Below are 15,583 nucleotides of genomic sequence, written 5' to 3'. Positions count from 1 at the left end.
TAATGAAGCAGCTTAATGGCACAGAACATGTAATGTCAAAGTTTGAACAAGAAGCATTTTAGTAGCTTATTTCCCATAAAACTGAGAAGAACCAATGAACCATACCACAGACAGATTACAAATATATGGAAATGAGGAAGAGGAATGTTAATACGCAAATACTGGTATTGTTGTTATTGGTTTACTTTTTCGAGTTATTGCTTCTTTCTACTCCACCCACTCCCCCCTTCTTCCTCTTCTACCTTTTTATTCATTGATATGTATTTGTATTTACTTTTCTTTATGGACTTTCATGGCTGGGAGGTTCAGAAGGGTTGCTGCTTGAAGTGGACATATAATGCTAATTTCCAGGTTCATATTAGTATTTTCTGCCTCGTCCGCTTCATGTTTCCAGGTATTAATGTTCAAAGGGTCTTTATTTTTCTCATACTGCCTGTTCTGCAGCACCTTTTTGTTTTGTATTACCTATCTCAATGAGTCATTAACCAGTGTAAAACTCCTGCCTGTGTTCATCTGTACAAACTCTATAATTCTTAAACCTAACTATCCCTTTAAGAAATTATAAACCCATTCTAAATATTATTCTATGTGTCACCATGACATATATTTGTTTCTATTCAAATGATCTAAATAAAGTATATTCATTTCAATATTGTATTGTCAGGGACTGAAATGGCTGTGTGGAGAATAACAGCGAGCGCTCTCCAGCAGCCAATTTCATATCAGTATGACTCAGACTGACTCTGACTTATTCTGTATTCATTCACACTGCAGAGCTCATGAATTTCAGGATGGATTTGAGCCTCCTTCTGGCACATTTTAGGTTAAGCGCCAACCTTTTGTCACGTAACGTCATCCTCTCACTCCTATTGTATAGCGCAGGAAATGCAACATCATTACAGAGTGAGAGATATATTCCCCACATGTGGACCTGTTGCACACAGGAGCCGAGATGATGTCTCTGATAACAATGGGATCAGCAAATGGAAAAGGTTGACCAACAGTTTGAATTTAATTACTCTGAGGGTTGATTTAATTCTTTGGGCTCTGGTGTTCTTGTCACACTGATCCGTGTGGTTGATCCATCTGTCTGTCTAGTGCCAAATCTGTTTAAAGCTTTCCCAGTTGGGTGAGGGGAAATGAGAGCCATAACAAGTGATATATATTTATCTTTGTGGAGGGAAAAACCTGAAGAACATATATATATTTTAAACTGGATTACATATTTTTTTCAAAACAATTTATCTAAATTTTAACCATTTATCCATAACTTTAAATAGCTTGAAATGTTTTCTTTAAGCTATTTTTACTTAATTCATAAGTACTGAAAAAAGAAAAATGGAAGCACAAGCAGAGGACGGTTATAGAGTTACATAATGAAAACTGACTGAAAAATGGAAAACCCAAGCTAACATACGCTACTGGTCATACCAGACTGAGTAAGGTAGCAAGGTCAAAAACTCTGAGTGTATTAAACTGAGCATGAGTGAGTTGTATTGCTTATGATTTGAACTTGCTAAAAGAAAGAGTGTGTTATTTCCAGGGCCGTCCCTCCCTACAGGCCGATCATCCAGACTGCGTGGGGCCTCACCTTGCGGAGGGGGACTCATCTTGCGGAGGGTGCCTCAACTGAGCCGAAAATGAGGCGCACCTATGCAGCACGGTTTCGCCGATGCGAGGCTCCACTAGCAGTGCCCCCAGCACTGAGATTTTTTTTAAAATATTGAAGTTGAAAGCATCAATCTGGTGCACTTTGAGAGCAACATTAACCCTGCCTTAATAACACCTTAAAGTGGACAAAAGGCACTGGAGAACACTCATTAACACCCTTTAATGAAGCAAACTAATGCCTTAACTCACTCAAATAGTCGTTTACTTATTAAGGTGAAACGAATGTGCGTAGAGTTTTAAAGGATGCGGATAGTCTCACCTTGATTCTGGCGCATTGCTATCGTTTTATAGATCTATTCTCATCCACCATCTTTGTTTGTGACGTAAAAAATGTGTAAGAGTCACGTTTCTGAATCGGACACTCTGAGTGGATGCAGTCACAGCCAATTGGAGTCTGATTCAGAGGGTTGCCTGTCAGTTCCGTTATGTGTACTGAAACGAGAGCCGGTATAATTCCACGCGTGAAAACAAAATAAAAAATGGAATACGTTATTTTAGTGTCTTAAAAGTAGACTGAGGTATGAAGGGTTAACGTTACATCTTAGGATAATTTTTAGTCATGTTCTTTATACATACTAACATATAAGGGTATACTTAGTGTGGTTACTCCATGTTTACTAGCTATAACATTAACGTTACATCACTCTTTTTTACTTCTTACTCAGTCAGCCAGAGTGCAGATATCACCATTAGATTCACAAACTTGAAACATCATCCATTTCTTCACTGCTGGTGATGACATTGTTGTCAGCTGCTGATACTGCTGCTGCTGCAGCTTGTGGCGCCTGCTTCGATGGCAATAACTTTCTAATATCCATAACTGATAGGCTATTAGCTTAAAACTCGTCAGGCACTAGGAAGGATCACTTCTACTTCAGGGCAGGCTACGCAGTACGCAGGCTAATGTCCCGCAGCGGATGCCTCTCTGGTGGACTCCGGTACTGCACATTACTCCCGAGACGTTTTAAAAACGTTTTTCAGAAAACATCCGGGGCTTGAGCCCAAGTAGCCACCCCCTAGCGCCGCCACTGGGCCTCATGTTGGCCAGTGACGGCCCTGGTTATTTCCTATTTAGAGGGGACTCTCTTTCAGTCTCATTCGAGGAAGTATATTCTGCTGGTAAGTAAATCCACTTAGTGGCCGTTGATCACAGAAAGAGCAGGGCAGTGTGTTCAGGTGAGCACAGTGTGAGCTGCAGGCCTGCCAGAATCTGTCAGCAGAGGATCGGGACACGGGGAGGACCGGAGTGACAGCGGCGCGTGTCAAAAGCAGACGCAGGAGCTGGAGGCGACAAGGCCAGCAGAGAGAGAGAGAGAGAGAGAGAGAGAGAGAGAGAGAGAGAGAGAGAGAGAGAGAGAGAGAGAGAGAGAGAGAGAGAGACCCGCTCCTCCTTTCCCTGCTCCTCCTTTCCCTGCTCCCCCACTAAAGTGACAAAGTTATCATAGACAGGACGTCTCCACGGCTTGTCCCGGCACGCAGAAAAAAGCCACCAGGGCCACTGTTTACATGAATTGCAATCACTGCACAGGAAGAGGAAAAAGTGCTGCCTCACCGCTCTGAAAGGTGAAAAAAACAACGGTCCAAAGAGGTTTGAATGACATCTGAATAACCCCAGACCTTTGCACCAGCTGAAGCTTCAACACCGAACACTTGACTGCAGCTATTTGCACATATTTCATGCATAGACTGGGAAAACTGAAAAGAGACATGTGGGAAATGACAGGCCATCAGGTCTTTCTGAAGGAAACACTGATTCCCGCTCAAATTAGCTTAGTTTCTCAATTTGTGTAATGATTGTTGCAACATATAAAAGGAAAATCAAAGACTTTGCTGCAACCCGGGGCCGATCGTCTCATAATCTAATTTCTGTAATTATCATGTGAAAGAAAATGTGAAAATTGCATAATGAGGAAATGCGATAAGAGCTTTTAAACGACTTGTTACGCAAAACAAGCAGGGGAGGCTTGGGTTTATAAATGTCAACGGGGCACAGGTGCAGCATACTCTAAAGCTCATTCCCCCCTCGCTGCTGCCTCTCATTACTGAGGCGTAATTTACAGCCAATCATTTACGTTGAGACCTCTGGCAACAAGATCATTTACATTCTTCAAAACAAATCATTTTCCAGAGAGGAAAATATTCCTTTATGATATCCTTGCCATTCTAAAATACTGCTCATATAATTTGGAGATTGAATGTAAAGTCATGAAAAAATTAATATTACTCTGCAATTCATTTCACAATTTCGAATCCAATTATTCATCCAAGCAGATGGTCCCACATCTTTATTCAGTGCTATGCCATGTTAAACCTTACTCATAGTTTCTAATTTCATGGTTTCTTCCAATTTTAGTCATCTCTACCAATGCAAATAACATAATTGATTCTGGCTGCTGTTACACCTTTTGGTCCTTTGATTGTGAGTTTCCCTCCAAAGAGGACGGCTCAGCATGTACAGTTCTGTCCTGGTGGTATCTGTCTCTAAAACACAACACCACCCACTGCATCTAAAGCCTTCATTAGACTGATTAATTAGGCAGGGATATAAACAGGCTTTGAAAAAACATCAAAGAATGGCATAATGTGCCTGTTAGGGCTCCGCTTCTCTGTCAGTCAATTACATTTTCATTGATTACCAGGCACAATTTGTTCTCGCCAACCAGAGGAGGAGCACAACCTATTCATCAGCTCCGCAGCTCAACTAATGGGGCGGGATGCTCACAGAGGCGGCACATTTATCAGGGGCTAATCTATCAGGAATTTGTAAAAAAGCGGAAGTAACCAATGTGTAAATAATATATATGCCCACAACATGCAAACAAAAGACCACAGTGGTGTAATTTCACATATATAAAATGAAAGATATGTGCACACCAGTGGGACATGCTTAACAAAGTGTGTAATGAAACATGCCATGGTTTACACACATACATAATCTATATCAAACAGAAGACAAAGTCTCTGGAGAGGAGACTTCAGGATGTGTAACAGAAATGCTGCTGGCAGGCTCTCCAGGTTGACTGATAATGTGCTCAGACGTCTCTGCACCCAGGGCCACACTGTATAAAACACACATCAGTGTGTATGTGTGTGTGTGTGTGTGTGCGTGTGTGTGTGTGGGGCAGGGTTTCACTCCAGACCGAGAGGCAAAGGTGAAAACAGTAGACGGCTGGATCCATGTCTTTGCGTAAATGTGTAATGAAAGGAAGCTTCTCATGTGGTTAATTACTTTCGGAATAATTCCAAATGAGGTTTAGTCGTTTATAAAAGCCTCTAAATAAATAGTTAAACTAAATCAATTAGTGTATGTGCATCGTTCTCATATAGATGATCTTTTAACAATTGTTCAAGTGTAAATTGTACTTTATTCTTCTGCTTTTGATAACAATGTATTACATTTTCAGACTGAAACTGCATCTTCCAACACCGCAGAAGGAGAAACTGTGCATTTCAAATAATATCAGATATTGAGATTAAATCGTTTGCTATGTTGTTGATTATTGTGAGTGCAGGCCGGGTGCTAAATGAAGGTGACTCAGACATTTTGATTAATTGTAAAAGCTTCTGTCATTTGGATTATGGCATGGTTATATACTGTGAGGAAACAGTTTAAAGAGGTTTAAGGGAGCAAATCAGGGGGGAGTTTGTGGGAGAGAAACTCCCTGTGGAGGGAACTTTGGGATTTTAGCTTTAGAAGACCATTTACATGCACAAAAACCACATTATAGGAAAGGGAAAAACCCTAAAAAGCATAAAAGGGCCCCTTTAGAAAAAAACAACGAAAATGTGAAAAAGACACACAAAAGAAAATCTCCTTTAGAAGCAGTGAAACTGGAGTAGTTCTGATGATTTACAGCTCTACTAACAGCTGACTGTCAGTATGCTATCTCTGCACTGTTCTGTAAACAAACTCTTTCTGCAAAGCTGACATGTGCTCCAAGGTGTTACACAGAATCCCAATATGTATCCGTATATGGCCGGCCTAATTCTTCCCCATACAGGTGGCCCGAGCAGCCAGCTTCGTGTGACGTCACTCTTTTACGCCATCCAGAAAATACTGCGCAGATAGAGGAATGTTCTGTACAACCATGCAGATAAACAGCGACTATGTCATCCGTTTGGTACACACTGTATTTGAGCAGCAGCCCACTCTGCTTCCCAGCGTGCCTCCTTCTTTCATCTCCAGCTGCGTCTGGCCAAAGATAAAGTGTAGCTCTTGTCCACTTGTAAGCATTTCCGCAGATATCACCCAAAGATGATATATCACAAAATGACATTGAACAGCCATATCCCACACATTATGTCCCATTTCTAACTTAAACTCACATCTGTACTCTGTCACAGACATCTCAAACTCCAGATGACCCCTGAGTGTTTATTCCGTCCCTCAAACACAAGCCCTGCTCCTCCCGCCCTCACTCCTTTACTTCGTCCGACTTCTGACCCACAGGGCTTTGCTGACAGCTGCTGTGTAATGTCCCTGTGTGTGAAAGCCAATAATTCTAGGAATACATTTTATTGGAAGAAAAAACAATATCAATATTTAAAGTCAATGAGTGCAATCATGAATCTAAGAAGCATGGTTGCCTCATTCATTTCTAATGAGTAATGGATTAGAGGGAAAGCATATTTTGCTGTTTCAATCATTTCAGTGCAGTATTACTCATTAGGGCAGCAGAGGTGCAAAGCTGGATGCCAATATATTTTAGTGCCATCAGTTAATGAAGCTAAAAACGATGTCAGTGCCCCTATAATTCATTAAGCTTCATACAGTATACCCCTATAACATCGGTTTTAAAGTGTTTGAAGGGATGGCGTGTCTATTTCCACTTGTGTATTGTCATTTCAAAGAAAGCCTGTCTTCTCAGGTAGTTGAATCACTTGGTATTGGTGGAAAGTAACATTTACTCAAGTACTGTACTTAAGTACTATTTTGTCGTACTTTATTTGAGTATTTTCCATTTATTCTACTTTTTACTCCACTATCTTTATTTAACCATAGGTACCAGCATACTGTTTACATATAAAACGTAATTGAATGTACTTTAAAATGATATTTAGCTGACAATACTACATTTCTACTACTACTTTCTAATTGAGGACTTTCACTTGTAATGGAGTATTTTCTGACCAGATCATTTCTACTTTTACTTAAGGATTTAAGTACTTTTTCCAACTTTGTTACTTGGTTTAAGGTAAGGAAAATATTGAGGTTGTAGATCTGGGAGAACGAATCCTTTGACTAACACCTGACGTTTGAAAGTTAAAATGTGCACGTATTTGCAATTAAAACAATTAGTTTGTTGTACTGGTTTTTTTCAGCACTAAACGATATCCTGCTGCTTATGCCCTTGCTACTGACGGACATATTTCATCATCATTTCAGCAAACGTCCCCGTCGATTCTCACCATCAATCATGTTGGTTTCTATATAAAATGTTTCTATATGTTTGGCTTTTTGATTTTAATTGATAGAACAGCCACACAGTTAGGAGAGAGTGGATGACATGAAGAACATGAGTGCCCATCAGATTTTTATCTTGGTTTGGATTTTATCCTGGGTCACTTCGGAAACGACTAAGCCTCAGTATATGGGTCACCCAGTACAGGTGAGCTATCCAGGTGCCCATACTAAGATGTTTTTTTAGCTAAAACCAAACCCAAGCCTCTCTGATGGAAAAACACATATATGTTTTATATATAGTTGCTCTTGTACCTGTTGTGTTTTTCAACTTTGTGAATAATATTTATAATAAGTTATAAATCACAGAAATTGGAACATATTTTGTCCTGCAGGCTGGATTGCATTTAATGTCAAAATACATTTCCACAGTTAAAATTGAGATGGTATAATAAAGAATTTATGTAATGATGGGTTTGAGGGCTAGCCAAAGTCAGCAGGTATAAGGTCTTCTGCTAAGTGCAGCATTGGGGCTTAAATCTCTGTTTCGTCCTGTATTTAATGTGACAGTGTCCTTGAGGATGACACCAAACCCTGTTGCTTTAAAGTTGGGCCTGTCCCAAAACCAAGATACTTTAATCACTGGTCCATCCTTTAAATGCCAAGACACTTTTTGGCTCTTAATGTATGTTGGCTTTTCAACCTGGATCAGAATATTTGGAACGATGCTCTTTTTATTATTTAGTACTTGTAATGATGTCTGCTGTTTTGACTTTACTCTGTTGTTGCAGCAAGAATAATCTCTCCAATCAAACTTTCATTATAAGCCCCGGCAGGGAGCAGAAGACAGAGAGAGAGAAAGTGGTATAAGGGATGTATTCATCACAAGCAATCATGCTGTAACGCCAGAGGAGACAGCACATTGGCAAAGTGTCTGTCTGGGTTCACTTTAACTCGGTTACCCCTCTGTGGGCTCCAAATCTGGCCTGGGAGCGTGTGCTCTCATCCAGCACACAGCTGAGGCCCAAACAATAAAAGCATCACCAACCTGAATCTATCCCTGAATGTACCTGTGTTGTTGTGAATTCCTTTCATCATCTCACGCAATACAGCATTCACATGTTTTCTGTGCTTCCATCAAAAGCAGAAATCTGTGTCTGTGTGTGTTCGACCGTCCTGGTTTTATGTTTGGCTTTCACTGTGAAAAAAAAATCCCTATCAGGGTCTATTTCCAAAAGGAGTCCTAAGGTTCCTTTTTAGGGGATATGAGAGGAAACCTTGGCAGGCTGTGGTTTTCCATGAGGTCAGTAAGCAAGACATTCCAGGCAGAGTGTGAGATCTCAGGGAGGGTTTAGCTAATTAAATAAATCACGTGATTGATGTACCTGATATACAGTTGATATGGACTTGTTTTAAAACTCACAACACAGCTGGACTAAAATGGGGTTCAGATACACAGATACTGTACACAACGGTGAGGGGGGCTGGAGAAGAGGGTAGGAGAGGACAGGAAATATAGTGGGATGAAAGGGTAAAGAAATAAAGATGAAGGGAAACAGATTTTGCATACATAACTCATGATTTCACCTGTAGTAAATTTAAAAAAGACCCATTAAGGGAGTTACGTGTAAAGCTTTAAAACTTAATTCAGATGGTAGGAAGTCTTTAATTTGTAGTCATTGCTAATGTAGGATTTCTTTCCAGGCTCGAAGGAGGTCAACTCAAATAACAGAGGTATCCGTTTCAAGTGCTCCATTTGGGTTATCTGCTTTAAAAGTGTGCCTGTGTTGGCAGGAAGAGAGAAAGAGTGAAGAGAAAGTGAGAATATGGTGTGTAATATGATCCTGGAATTTGAAATAGTTTCTTTAGGGAATAGATGCTGAAACCCTGTGGTAACCAGCTGCCAAGAGCACTAAACACTTTCCTTTTGCTGCCAACAAATTAAGGGGAAAAGAAAATACTCAGAATGATGACGTAATTGCTCAGCCAACGTGCTCCATTTTCTGACCTCTTTCTCCGTCAACAGCTATGACAAGTAATTCCCAAACAGGGGTACTGTACGTGGAAAGATTGTGGAGATGCTCAAATATAAAAAAATAATATTAATATTATGATTGAAATTAAAATCCACATGTTGAAAACACATGATGCAAGAGAGAGGTTACTGGTAATGCATTGGTAAATTGACAGCTTAAAGCAACAGATACATAATTTAAATAAATAAGTAATGATACAACTTTGAAATAGCTGATCATTTGGTTAACTAAAGGTAATCGTGGCTTTTGGTGGCTAAAAAATATGACTACTTCCTACTACTAGCTACTTCCAGCTCGGAAGTAGTTTGTCAAAAGTATTGTATAAACAGTTGTTATATTTGTTAGCTAAAAATAATTGTGACACAAAACAACAACAAACTTTTGCCGAGCCAATTGGAGAGTTTCATCAGCAGCACGGGGTAAAAACCACCAATGAGCGCTCAGCTCGAGATACCAGCGAGTCGTTTCCCATCAAGCATTTCGCTTCCGCAGCCCGTGGAGAGGAACTGCGCCGCCTCGCCGCGCCTCGCTGCGGGCGTCTTTGTCCCGCGAGATTTCAACGTCTCATGTAGGCGAGCCTCCAGAGCAAGTCGGACAAAATGACTCACCATCATGCAACGCACTAGCAAGACGTTGATCGCAACTGCGCAGGTCTCTCTTGTCTCAAACAAGCCTAGTGCCTGCTTGCATTTATTGTGGACCCATTTGTTAGATTTACAGTTCAGTGTGTCCCCTCAAAATAGTTGTAAAATTGCCAAAAGACAATTGAGGAAATTTAAGTTGTGTGTTATTTAGGCAAGGCAAGTTTATTTATATAGCACTTTTCAACACAGGGCAATTCAAAGTGCTTTACAAAAAATGAAAGACATTAAGAAAAAGGCATTTAAAATCAGTCATTAAAAAGAAAAGCTAATAAAAGAAACATTAAAAGAAAAAATACATGGATCAAAGTTTCAGTGCAGTCTAAGATATGAATAGTTCAATTAAAAGCAGCGACAAAAAGAAAAGTCTTCAGCCTGGATTTAAAAGTAGTCAGAGTTGCAGCGGACCTCCAGGTTTTAGATGTATTTCACTGTCTATTTGTCTTTGAGTAATTCATTGATCTGCTGAATTAAGTAGAGGTAATTTTGTTAAATTAATTAATTAATTATAAAGGTAATTTCCCTAACTTTTAGAGGGGGATATTTGTGTTACTTGTTATTGGATAATGTATTTCCACTTCATAGAGTAAAGGCTAATTGTACATTGTTACAAAACAGTCAGTAAACAATTTTTCAGTTTACTCCAACTCCTTGTTTTGGGTCAGATATTTAAAATAGAGCGTATAGTAAACTGGATTAGGTCTGATGTTAAGTATGCCAATTTCCCTATTTAATTGTATGGTATTACCATTGACCCTAGAGGTAGCTTTAGGCCGCTTCCTTGAGAAAACAAACTCAAACACCGCCTCATTCCAGTCAAATTAAAAGGTATGGATGTGGCTAATAGTTATAGCTATCGCGAAACAGAATAATCAAAGTTTAAAGGTCCTCTTGCGTGTTATGAAGGTTTTTATGCATGTAAACGGTCTGCAGAGTCAAAAACCCTCAAAGTACACCCTGTAGCGAGTAAAACTCTAACACAGAAAAGACCTGGCTATGCTGCCCCAGAACGCCTCGTTGGAGATTTCTCTTTTTCCATTTGTTTCTTCCAGGAACCGCATGACGTCATGCGGTTCCCGGAACCAAAATGGACCAATCCGCGGAGCTCCTCACACACCAGGACCTTTAGCGTACATTTTCAACTGACAGGGAGTCCCATTGACTTGCATAGAGCGCCCTGGTTGGTAATAGACGAGTTGGGATCGCAGACCCATTCTCACAGCGTTTATAAACCTTTTTCTTACTCAATATCAAGCCACACTTATTGTTTTTACTTCGGCTGTGAGTGTTTGTGTGTGCTCAGGATGAGTTTTGCGCTGTCCCGCTGTATCGCCGACCCGGAAACCACACCAGTAAGCCAGATCATTGAGCAGCGAGCCTCGCAACGTCCCGACCAATCAGAGCACACTTGGCTCACAGGGAGGGGGGGCAGGAGCTCCAACAAGCGTTTAGGACAGAGAGGGAATACCTGGTGAATACACATACTATACAGAGATGCTGTATGAGAAACCAATGTGAGTTTGGAAAATTGCACAATATAAATGTATTCTAGTCAGTGTTGTGCTAGTTACTGAAAACCAGTAACTAGTTACCATTACTAGTTACTTCATGTAAAAAGTAACTCAGTTACTTTACTAGTTACTTACACCAACAAGTAATGCGTTACTGTGAAAAGTAACGTTTTTGTTACTTAACAAAGGTCTCCCATTAATGCCCTTATAGCCTTCCTTTCTGTACTGTTATTGCATTGGAGAATAATACAATCTGTTGATCAACTTGACATGCATTATATGCAATCTGGATTGCATCGATATTAGCTGGCTTTCCATTTTTGTATATTCTTTCTCCAGGTAGTTGGAAAAAGTTTTCCGTCCCATATGCCGTGTGCCGCCCGGACATGCTATCATGCTAACTAGCTCCCTGAAAGCGGGTGACTCCACTGTAGCAATAGCCTGCATGTGTTCTACAACATACCGTGCAATGGCTTTATCGACTTTTCCCTGGCTAGCAGTCCCTTGGTTAAAATCCAGCCGCTGTTGCTTAGGTGGAGGTGGAGTGGCGTCGGCTGAGTCTCTGTGGTCTTAGCTACTAGCTTCGTCCCAGCATGTTGTTTTTGCAGATGTTTTAAGAGATTTGAATTACTGGTTTGGGCAGTAGATAGGATCTTTGACCCGCCAAGACACAACTTACATTTAACTAAAACGTTATTTTCTTTGTGCTCGACAAAAGTGAAATAGTGAGAATATCTCCAGGTGGAGAAACTAGACTTGAGCTCCGCCGCCGCCATGATAGTCTTGTTAGTAAACAACACAAACACGCCCACAGCCCGTCTCCGCATGTGACACAGGAAGTATCTAAGTACATTTACTCAAGTACTGTACTTAAGTACAGTTCTCATCTCTGTTCGCCTGGCTGTTGACTATAGAAAAAAAACTAACGGAGTAACGCACCATGTAGTAACGGTAACTGAGTTACTGAATTAAAAAAGTAATGCGTTAGAGTACTAGTTACTGTCAAAAATAACGGCGTTACAGTAACGCGTTACTGTGTAACGTGTTAGTCCCAACACTGATTCTAGTAGACCTCAGCAATTTAATTATGATCAGTAGAAATGGCCATGACATGGGACCTTTAAGTGATGTAACAAATATGTATTTTAAGCTAAACCAAGCTGTTTTACTAAGTTACCATTTGTTTATGTTTCATTGTTGATTGTTGACACGTTAACCACAACTTTAAAACTGGCTATCATCCGAAAAACAAACGTTCTCTTGATTCTTTATCAAGAAGTTGAATTGGAAAATCATTTTCAGGAGAAAGGGTTGACAAATGAGCGATCAATAGTTTGATATCCACTTTTAATAATAGATAGTGGTAAATATAATTCAAAAAAGCAATGCAAAGAAAATAAATGACAGATATATTAACTTAAGTGTTGATGAAGGAGTTATGCGACAGGGCCGAGGGCACAGCATGGACGGCGGCTGGGAAGAACTCGCCCAGACTACAGTTTGCATAATTAGTCACAGATGTCACAGCAGATGATGGGGCTGAGGATGACGGAGATAATTGTTGGTGGAATATAAAAAGAGCAGTGACACACTTACATCTAGGCTAGGAATAGGGCCAAGTTTGAATCAGCTGACAATTGTTAAAAATGCACACACTATTAACTGCCTTTGATCCATCTGCACCCGAAACAAGTGTTTAGTCTCTGACGCATGTGACGGTGCAGAGACAGCTGATACTGATGAGCGTAAACAATATTTCATGGTTGTTAGTCCTGACACACTGGAGGAGGTCCCTGCGGTCCAGCAAATTAAACATTGCATGAGAAAATAGTGCAGCTTGATGTCATTTAAAAACAAAACATACGTGACAAGCCAGTTAAAGTTTGACATGATTATTTTGCGCCTGCCTTGTGATTCTGGTAATTTGGCAGCAGCCGGATAATGTTTTATTCAGTTGGATGCTCTTTTTAAAAATAGCTTCTGCTTGTCTTGCTGACTTATTTTACCCTCCGACACATTTATTTTCATCCCTGTTTTTGACTTCCCACCCTCCTCTCAGTATATATTTCACCGCCCCGCCAGTGTCTAACTCAAAGAGGTGCATTTTCTCTCTATTTGCAGCCTCTGCAGCACAGTCACCTGTCTCTGTCACCTGATTCTTCTGATATACTCCAACACGCTCTGGCCTCAGTTCAGCTCGTTCAGCTGTTCTCAGGGAACAGATGCTGTCCTAAACTGACATGTGCTGGCAAAAAGAGGTGAAACGCACAACACAAACACAGCTCAATTTACACAGCAAAAGGAAAACAATATGGAACAACGCTGGATGTAATGAGAAGAGCACCCATAGGGACAATGACAAACATCAGTGCCGGGTTACACAAAAAAATGAATTGAAAAATGCAAAGTTAATCCTGTACTGAACATATTGCAGAGTACTATCCTTTGTGTCTTTATGTTGTTGTAGTTGTGTGTTTTTTTTATACTACTTTTAACAAATCAGACTTTCACCAATGTTTGGGACTAGGAGTAGAGTGTAATTTCTTAGTATGGAAACAAGTAATCAAACAACAGCAATACAAAATAAAAGGTTCTTGGTTTGCTCACCAGACATCTTTATTATATAATATTATTTATTAGATACATAGCAGGGATCCTTTTAAGTTTTCTATGTGATGTGTTCACATAAAAAATTGGTATAAATGTGGTTATATTTCTAAAAACAACAACTTCACTTTAAAGGAATTTTCATTTTGGGAAATTTGTTTAGAGTTAGATGACATCATCAATACCACTTTTGTGTCATGTTTACGGTATTTGAATTATGTTTTAGCTTAGTAATGAGTGAGTCCAATTTTTTTAATAATAATTTTAAGTCACAGAGAAGAATGCTCCTAACGAGGTGCCCGAACCACCTCAACTGGCTCCTTTCGACGCGAAGGAGGAGCGGTTCAACTCTGAGTCCCTCCCGGGTGACCGAACTTCTCACCTTATCCCTAAAGGCCCTGTCACACTGTCCCGAAATTGACACCCGATGGACACACGAATATGGAATTGTGAATTTCGCACGAAGATGGCCCCGAACCACACACGAAGGCAACATTTACATTACATTTAAGACATACAACTGCAATGAAAGTACCAAAAACAATTATGTTACAGTACTATGATACTGTACTGATATCTTCAGACTTTGTTCTTTACTTTATCCGTCGTTATATGTAGAAAATATTACGTTTTCTTCGTAATGTTGTTTCCATAACAACAACAACTTCCTGTCAACTGTCCTTCAAAATAATATATTATATCCTTTTTAGTTTCACAGAACACAAATTGGGTTATTTACATAATATATTTACATGATTTTGTTGTGCAATAAAACAACCCGATGGACACACGATAAAGGAAATGTTCAAATTCGGCTGTGATCGTAGCAACATCGGGCCATTCGTGAGGGCATCTTAAGCCCTTCGTATGACCGCCGGTGGAGTTTCTCAGGCTCCGGCAGCAACTTCGTGAGCGGTGGCAAAATCTTTGGCATGCCAAAAAATTGACTTGCGAAAGTTCATTTTCGTGTTGAATTCGTGTGTCAATTGTGCCCTTCGTAAGGCCATCGTGAGGGCATCTTGTTATCATCGGTGCCATCGGGCATTCGCCCCGATCAGAGTGAGGGTGAATGCACCGATGATAACACGAAGATGACACGATTTGACAAGATGCCCTCACGATGCCTTACGAAGTTGCCGCTCACGAAGTTGCTGCCGGAGCCTGAGAAACTCCACCGGCGGTCATACGATGGCTTAAGATGCCCTCACGAATGGCCCGATGTTGCTACGATCACAGCCGAATTTGAACATTTCCTTTATCGTGTGTCCATCGGGTGTCAATTTTGGGACAGTGTGACAGGGCCTTTAGGGAGACACCAGCCACCCTACGGAGAAAACCCATCTCGGCCGCTTGTACCCGCGATCTCGTTCTTTCGGTCACCTAGTTAGGATGCCACCTGGGCGCCTCCCTAGGGAGGTGTTCCAGGCACGTCCAGCTGGGAAGAGACCAAGGGGTAGACCTAGGACCAGGTGGAGGGATTATATCTCTTCGCTGGCCTGGGAGCGCCTTGGGATCCCCCAGTCAGAGCTGGTTGATGTGGCCAGGGAAAATAAAGTTTGGGGCTCTCTGCTGGAACTGCTACCCCCGCGACCCGACCACGGATAAGCGGGAGAAGATGGATGGATGGATGGAGAGAAGAATGCTGATATTAAAGTCTAACTGACGACGTGAAACACACACCCTAGCATGCATACAACACATATAAGACAACGTGTT

The 15,583-nt window shown here is 40.7% G+C and overlaps 1 protein-coding gene across 1 annotated transcript in view; it reads right to left on the bottom strand.

The window, feature by feature from the left end:
- The window catches only part of kcnk3a (potassium channel, subfamily K, member 3a), a 36,383-nt gene that overhangs the window by 2,960 nt on the left and 17,840 nt on the right, over positions 1-15,583 (bottom strand). The gene's annotated exons all lie outside the window — the stretch shown is intronic.

The sequence above is a fragment of the Gymnodraco acuticeps genome, unplaced genomic scaffold, assembly GCF_902827175.1.
Source record: "Gymnodraco acuticeps unplaced genomic scaffold, fGymAcu1.1, whole genome shotgun sequence".
NCBI lineage: Eukaryota > Metazoa > Chordata > Actinopteri > Perciformes > Bathydraconidae > Gymnodraco > Gymnodraco acuticeps.
The sequence above is the reverse complement of the archived record's forward strand: the minus strand, read 5'-3'. Positions and strand labels throughout refer to the sequence as shown.